Here is a 7,664-nt window from a genome sequence, read left to right as displayed (position 1 = left end):
AATATCTTAATAGTGTAGCCAGTCCTTCCCATAATAAAAATATTAACAAATTGCATTCACCAAGAGGCAAAGAGGGCAACAGCCTGGAGAGATTCTATTTCCAGCTTCCCTCTGTTGCTCTGTCCTGTCCACCCCAGAACAAGCTGGAATTCTGCGCAGGCCCAGCAGCATGCAAAGGGGAATATTTCAGTGAATGGACCTATAACTGTTTATTTTAGCATTCAGTCTCAAGCTTCAGAACTTATTGTGACTTCTCTTTTCCTTTTAATTGCCCACCAGCCAGACACAGAAGTTCTTCATGGAACTCCCAGTCGCAGCGTTCCACTGCTGCTGATGGAGCAAGCGCGCAGCAGCCTGGGCTCACAGCCCAGCCCCTCCAGAGAGCTGAGCCTGGCAAGCCCTGCGGGACTCCTGGCCAGCGCTGGGAGAGGTTGGCCAACTCCATTCCGACTGCTGGGGGCTAAAAATCCCAGCCCTGAAAACAGCTTGTTCACTATTGTGGATGTTATTCATGTTGAAGAATGTTTTTTGTTTATTTGTGAATAAATTTTCTGTATATTACACCCTTTCAAGTTGGAGCTGCTCATTGTTATCAGCTGAAATATTTCTACGTGTTATCATTTATAGACTATACCACCTATTAATGTATATGTGCATGTATGACTGATGAGAATAATGAGTCCTCATTGGGTAAATTTTCAGAGGAATAATGACTTGTACAGATATTTGGAAACCTTTTAGAGTTCATTAGTATAATACTAGAATGCATGTGAACAAGAGAAATGCTACACATCACTTGCAAAGATGCTAATGAATATCCTGCACTGCTGATCAGTAAAATTAACAGTTCCACCCTTGTGGGAAAAACCCTGAGATGGAAGATCAGGGGAACCGAAAAGTAAGAAAATTGGGCAAAAAAAATGTTGTTTGGATGCTTTTGGAATTATTTGTCTTCTCTGTTCTGGTGCTTTAGTAATGATCCTTCGACAGCAGCTCCTCTGGCCTCTGCATCTCTGGCTGCACACAGATCTGCCCTCAGCTGCAAAACTGAGAGAAAAAAAAAAAGTAACTGCATTTCACTCAGGAATGTTGATTGTGTTCCTTCTGCCAGAATTAAAGAACTGCATTGATGCTTATAGCATAGTGTCTTTGAGAGAAGCCTGAGCTGCCAAGCTGTTGTTCTGTCTAAACAGTTCCTATAACTTAGCTCGGGTTTTGGCTGGGATCCCCTGAAGATGCCATGATAGGCCCCTTTGGTCAGATTTCTTCCAACTTTTGGGGCAGAAGTATACCCCAGAGAACACCGAACTCTTGTTATGCAAGACATAACAAGATATCTGGCATCAGCTTCCCAAGGTGCTAAGGGAAACAGCAGTCTGATTGCTCTGGAGCTTCAGGAACAAGGCGCTCACTGTTCAGGAGCTCTTCCCTCCCTTTTGTCAAGCTCTGAAGCTGAGCTAGACCAGGTACTGCATAACTGCAGAGAGAGCTGTAAGGAGTGATGGGGATGTCCCTGCTCAGCTCTGCAGTGCAGGTGAGGTAGGGGGAAAATCCCCGGTATGATCTGCACAGAGTAGGTACAGCAGGTGTGCAGAGGCTGCTGAGCAACGCGAGGTCGCTGTGAAGGTGACACACAGGAGAAGCAGACACCTTGGAGCCAGCAGAGTCACTTGCCAGTGTTGCCAAGTCCTGAATATGAACTCCCGCAAGGGATATAGCTACCCAGGCACTTTCCAACAGCGTTCCAGTGGGAACAATCTGAGCATCCCTTTTGTCCCATGTTTAAAGGATGAGGCAAACGAGGAAGCAATTGCCCTTGTGGAACTACCACTGAAATTCTGCCATGCTTCTCAAAGGCAGGAGAGAAGTAACCACAGAAAAAAAAAAAACAGCATCTGCATACACGAACAACAATATAGCCTCTAAGATGATGATTTTGCAAAGCAGTCTGATGAAGTGACACCATTGTCTCAGCTGTGGCAGACAGGAGCATGTCCATGGAGCATCTCCTCTTTCTTCTGAGTGCCTCAGGTTGGCTATAAATCAAGCAGATTTTCATAAAGGTGGAGGAAAATGGTCATGGGGATCCATCACAGTGTAGGCTCAGCTGTGTCACTGAAAACCTCTTGGAAGTCCTTACCAAATTCCTCTGGGACTGCTTTGAACAGAGTGACCAGAACCACACAGCTTGCCAAGTGCCACAGTCCTAAAAAATCCATGATCTAATGAGACTAAAAGAGGCTGAAAAAGGAAGAACAGCCAACCGCTGCCTGCAGTTGCTCCTGTGGTTAACATCATTTTCATGCAAACAATACAATGTAAATGTTTTCAAAATACCAGATACTCTAATTAGATCCTTCCTAGTTACTCTGCCAGAAAGCAAATTTCCAATAAAGGATTAGAAAACTAAGAGTATTTCAGGACAAGCCCATTAAAGGGTTGAAGAAAAGTTATATTTATTTGACCAGAGATCAAAAAAACAGATAAAACTGAGTCATACAGGATGGAGTCTTTTTTCTTTCTTTTCTCCAGCTGTTACCAAAATGAAGTTAACAAAACAATCAATTTAAAAAACCCACAACCAATAAAACAAATATAGTTGCTGACTTAATACTCTTTCTGGGAACTTCAAATACTCCATCTAATTTTACTTGAATCTTCTTCTAAACATGTGGAACCATTGCTAAATTCAAATTAATGCTGGAGTTTCAGAGCGGGGTACTTCATGGGGTACTGAAAGCGTCCCTTGTCACCTACTCTTCCTGAAGCAAAAAGCTTTGGATCATCTCTTACTGTCCAAATTGTATTTCACAAAGCAACTGCTGTGTCGGGTACAGTGTTTTCTCTTTTAGCAATCTGGACTGTAGAAACAGTCTTATTTGTCAATCAGAAGACTAGGAATCAGTTTCCAATCCTTTGGGGAATTTTTAGGCATACAGGTCTGCTGCTGCTGCAGCAGATATTATTGCTACAGCTTGGTCTGTAAGAGCAAAATAATTAAAACAAAGGAGAAATCCTGAAAGAAGTTTAAAGAAGTTTAAATTTCAACTCAGTCTAATGTCACAAACAAGAACATTCCCCAGTCGAAATAGAATGTGATTTCTGTAATTGTCAATAAACACAGAATTTCGATGAATGATATATTTGATGCTATTTTTCTGGCTGATGAAAGAGGTTTATCTAACATATCTGTTATATATTCTTTGGTTGTCATCTTGCTGTAAGCTGCAAGGAAGGCTATTTGTTGCACTTTGTAAGGTGTTTTACACTGGAGAGCATGCCTTCACGGAAGAAAATCCAAGGAAGAAAGTACAGGGAAGAAAAGAGAAACAAGCATGGGACACTGGCAGATACTTGCTTTGTCTTCTCCTAGTGGGTGCTTAAGGAGGTGTGAACAAGACTTTGCAGGAGCTGTCACCTGCAGCCAGCTGGCTGTAGGAATATGGGCACTGCAAACATAAGAGATCAGACAAACAGTTAATGGTTCGATACAGACATATTTTCTCCCTTTTTGTCAGTGCCCACACGTCAATTTGCTGGATCCCATGTTTCAGTTAACACCTGAGGTACAGATAACAATGGCAAGTTAGCGCCAGCAATGTCTTGCATTTTCAATGCATCACATAAGTTTAGCACTAACTGTTAGCACAAGTAATTAAATATTACTTGTGGTTCTTCAGGTAATAGATGAGTTCACTGTGTGTCAGAATAAAAGGCACATTTATTAAGGAAGCTGGTATAAGCTGATGAGATCTGCCAAAGGGCTAACAAAAATCTGAAGCTGTTTAAGTCATGGACTACCTGGCCATTCCTTAATTATGTTATCTTAGAAATTTCAGAGGTGTCATAAAAAGGCATTTCCTAGGGAACCTTTCAGTCTAGCATAGTATTTGGCACATGCTTGAATAGCATGAGAGATTACCAGCAACCTGTTATCAACAAGGATTTTTTTTTTTAAATCTAGTTTTCTACTACTGTAATTTGTACAGGAGGACTTAATCAATGTGTATAAGTACCTGAATGGAAAGAGCAAAGAGGATGGAGCCTGGCTGTTTCCAGTGGTGCCCACTGACAGGACCAGAGGCAACGGGCACCAGCGAGAACACAGGAGGTTCTCTCTGAACATCAGGAAACACTTTCTCATTGCGAGGGTGGCTGAGCACTGGCACAGGTTGTCCATAGCCGTTGTGGAGTCTCCATCCTTGGAGATATTCAAAAGCTGTCTGGACATGGTCCTGGGCAACCACTCTAGGTGGCCCTGCTTGAGCAGGTGGTGGACCAGAGGACCTTCAGAGGTCTCCTCCAACCTCAGCCATTCTGTGATTCTATGATAGATGAGATGTCAGATGTTCTGGCAAGGAACCTAAATATTTCATTGCTGACTTCTGCATTTCTGTGATACAGCCATACAGAAAATTTGAAATGCTAACAGAAAGTAGACATCAGAATCAGTGACATTTACCTGTTATATATGCAAATATTACATTTAAAGTCTTCTACTCAGTTCCCCCATTTTCAGTATGCTTTTAGTACACAAGCATTCTCCATTTACTGTCAACTGGGATATAGCAATTGATATTTGTGATACCTACAGAAATAAAGGAGTAAGGATTATAGGATATTAGAGCTAACATGTTGAAGTTAGCTGTAGGGTGTCAGAGCTGAAAGTGCATAGGTGTCTTAGGTCTACTATTTTGTGCAGTCTGAAAATTTCAAGGTATTTTATTAGTTTCCATTGTCATCACCAACTTGAAAAACCAGTGGGAGGCAGAAGAGAAGAAAGCCTTGATTTGATAGCACAGATTGACTGCCAAATGGTGGCAGACATTGCACATTTCAAAAAGCAGGTATCGCCGTCACAAGAGGATGTTTCCTCAAATAAAGAATTGTTCTTGTGACCCAGTGAGAGGGGAGGCGGAAGCAGGGGAAGAGAAGGAAGGATGTAGTGGAGATTGGGTTCCTGGCCTGAATATTAGTATTTGTTCTCCACTTCTGTCGTCTACCAGCTAACCCAAGGATGTGTGAGGTTCTTTTCTGTTTCCTCTTGGAAATTTTTTCTCCATTGTTTATTGTAAGCCTCTTGTTCACAACTGAAAGTCTCTTCTAATTTTCACCATTTGGCATAAACTCCTGATCTCTGGCAGGCAGATCTTGGATCCTGTGGCAGCTGAACTACTAAAATGTGTTTTTTCTGTCTTTTTCTAGACAGCAGCTGGTTTCCAGGTTCAAGGACGAATTAACTTACGTTTGTTCAACAGACAGGGCAAAGTTACAGCTAATGCCAGTTCTTTTCAAGTATATTTTGGATTGCTGCCCTTCTCTGAGATGTTGCTTCAATTTTTAAAGCCCCAAAAGACAAGTTTAAGTGAAAAATAAAAATAGTCAGACTAATAAATATGTGATCTTGAACTTACTCCTTATGCAAATGGTTCAAATTACGGTGTCACAAAAACAAACTATTTAATGTTTGATTTCACAGAATTGATGAGTAATACGCACAGATTATTTTGGCCCAATTCCTCTATGAAATAAGTGAGTGGGGTACACTATTTTTATATATTCTTCACTTCTGTTGTATCTGTAATTAAACTTTCCTCCCTCATTAGGTAAATTTCTGGATACCTTGGGAGACTTACTAAGCCTATAGCTTGCTTTGGACAACACAATGCTGTCTGTTATAGAAATAGGCTTGACAGTGATTCTGACAGTTCTTTCATCTGAAATTATGTAAAGATTTCCTTAACCACTACTAGTCATCCTGAGTAAAAGTAGAAAAATCTAGAGTGGTTGTAGCATAAATATACTGGATAGATATTTTCCTTAACAGGTTGTGAGGATTACAAACAAGTTTCCCAAAAATGTTAAGCTTCTAAATCCAACTTCAGACTTCTAAGTAAGCTGTTTCTCAAAAGTGCTGAACCTGCAGCAGTTCCCATTGCATGCTCTGGCTTGTAAATGCATGACTGAGAGACACGATGGCAATAACAAAGGGGAAAGGCGGTGGCTTTAACAAAACTGGCACAGGGTGCTTTTATAACATACAGCTACACTCCACAGTTTACACCACTGAAGCTGAAATATTTGTTTGACAGCCAGAAAAACTGAGCTCATATGCAAAAGATTTATCTGATGTCCCCTCGATGTAGGAAATAATATCTAAAATATGGAAAGCTAGTAGCTTCACATTTGTGCTTGAAAGCTGTTCTTAAGAAGGGAACACTAAATGCCCTACCTTGCTCCTCCTAAATAAATCAAAAGTCTGCAATTAAGGAAATGATTTAAAAGAGGCAGACTCTTACTAATACGGATTATTTACTCTTGGCAGAGGAGATAAAGCGTATCTTACTGAAACCAGACAAGCACTAAATGAAAGGCTGTACTGAGAAATTTGTATTGCAGGTCTTAAAATGGCCTCAAACAACTTGTGGATTGAACTACAGTCTGCTTTTTAAGCAGTTGCATTTTTAAACTTCAAAAAGTTCTAGTTAAAATGTGACAGAATAGTTAAAAAAATTAACTAGGTTCTTCAGAAACTTTTATTATTTCAGTAGTCATGTCATGATTTGATTGGAAAAGGATGCCCTCTCTCGGCCATAGCAGAAATAACTGCAGAGATCGTCTATTGCTGTAGCAATTGAAATAGAACAGCATTCCCAGTGTTCTGCCTTGTCAGAAATCCCCACATATCTCTCAGCTAGCAATTGTTTGATAATTTAGTGCTAGTGTCTCTGTAATTTGGCAGAAGGAATTTCCTCTTATTGTCTTTAGAATTGTGCGATAGAAATGTCAGTGAATAAAAAATATCTGCGCTGTTCCTCGGGCTGCGACAACATTCCTGTTTCTGTGATGTTCCATTATCAAGGAATGAAAAGAAATACTGGAACATAACAGGAGCTCCACGTATTTGTAAAAGCAGCTTTCCCATATCTGATTTTGCACAAAAGTTTAAATCGAAGTTGTATTCAACTAAATGTTACTTTCTGAAGTCCTACTGTTAATATATAGAAAACTTAAATAAATTATCATAGTGATACACTTTAGTAAAGTCTCTGAAACTTCACTATGGGCCTAGGGAGTTTATTTTGCTTTCTGCCTTCCGTGACTGTGTTGTTGAAAGGAATTAATGTTGCCACCTCTGAGAACAATTTCCTTCTGTAACCATTCCTGTATTTCTGGGGTCATGTGCTTGCTCGGTAAATGCAAATATCTCACTAGGTATTTGGCTTGATGCCTTCGCTGCTTTAGAAATTGTTTGGAGACTTGCTTTGTGATTAGCATTAATTATGCTCATTTTTATTCTTGATTTACTTGCCAAATACTCAGACTTAAAGCTGCTTCCTGCTTGTTCATATTTTGGAGGAGACAGGCTAGTCACAGGGAGCTTATTTTTCATGGCAAGATTGCAATGATACATGTTCAAAAAAGGCAGTATTATTATGTCTTGCAATTCTACCCCATGCCCTAGAATGAGAATGCACTGAAAAGGTTTTAACACATTTGATTTAAACTATAGTTTATTTTTTATGTAACAATAATAATTTCCTAAGATCACAAACAATAATTAATTCTTTGCAAATATACTATTAGCAATTAATATTTGCCTCCTCCAGCACCATTATCTGATACAAGTGAGTGACATCTCTGCCTTGTCCAGGGATGTGTGA

This window comes from Patagioenas fasciata, chromosome 4 (genome assembly GCF_037038585.1).
Source record: "Patagioenas fasciata isolate bPatFas1 chromosome 4, bPatFas1.hap1, whole genome shotgun sequence".
Taxonomy (NCBI): Eukaryota; Metazoa; Chordata; class Aves; order Columbiformes; family Columbidae; genus Patagioenas; species Patagioenas fasciata.
The sequence above is the reverse complement of the archived record's forward strand: the minus strand, read 5'-3'. Positions refer to the sequence as shown.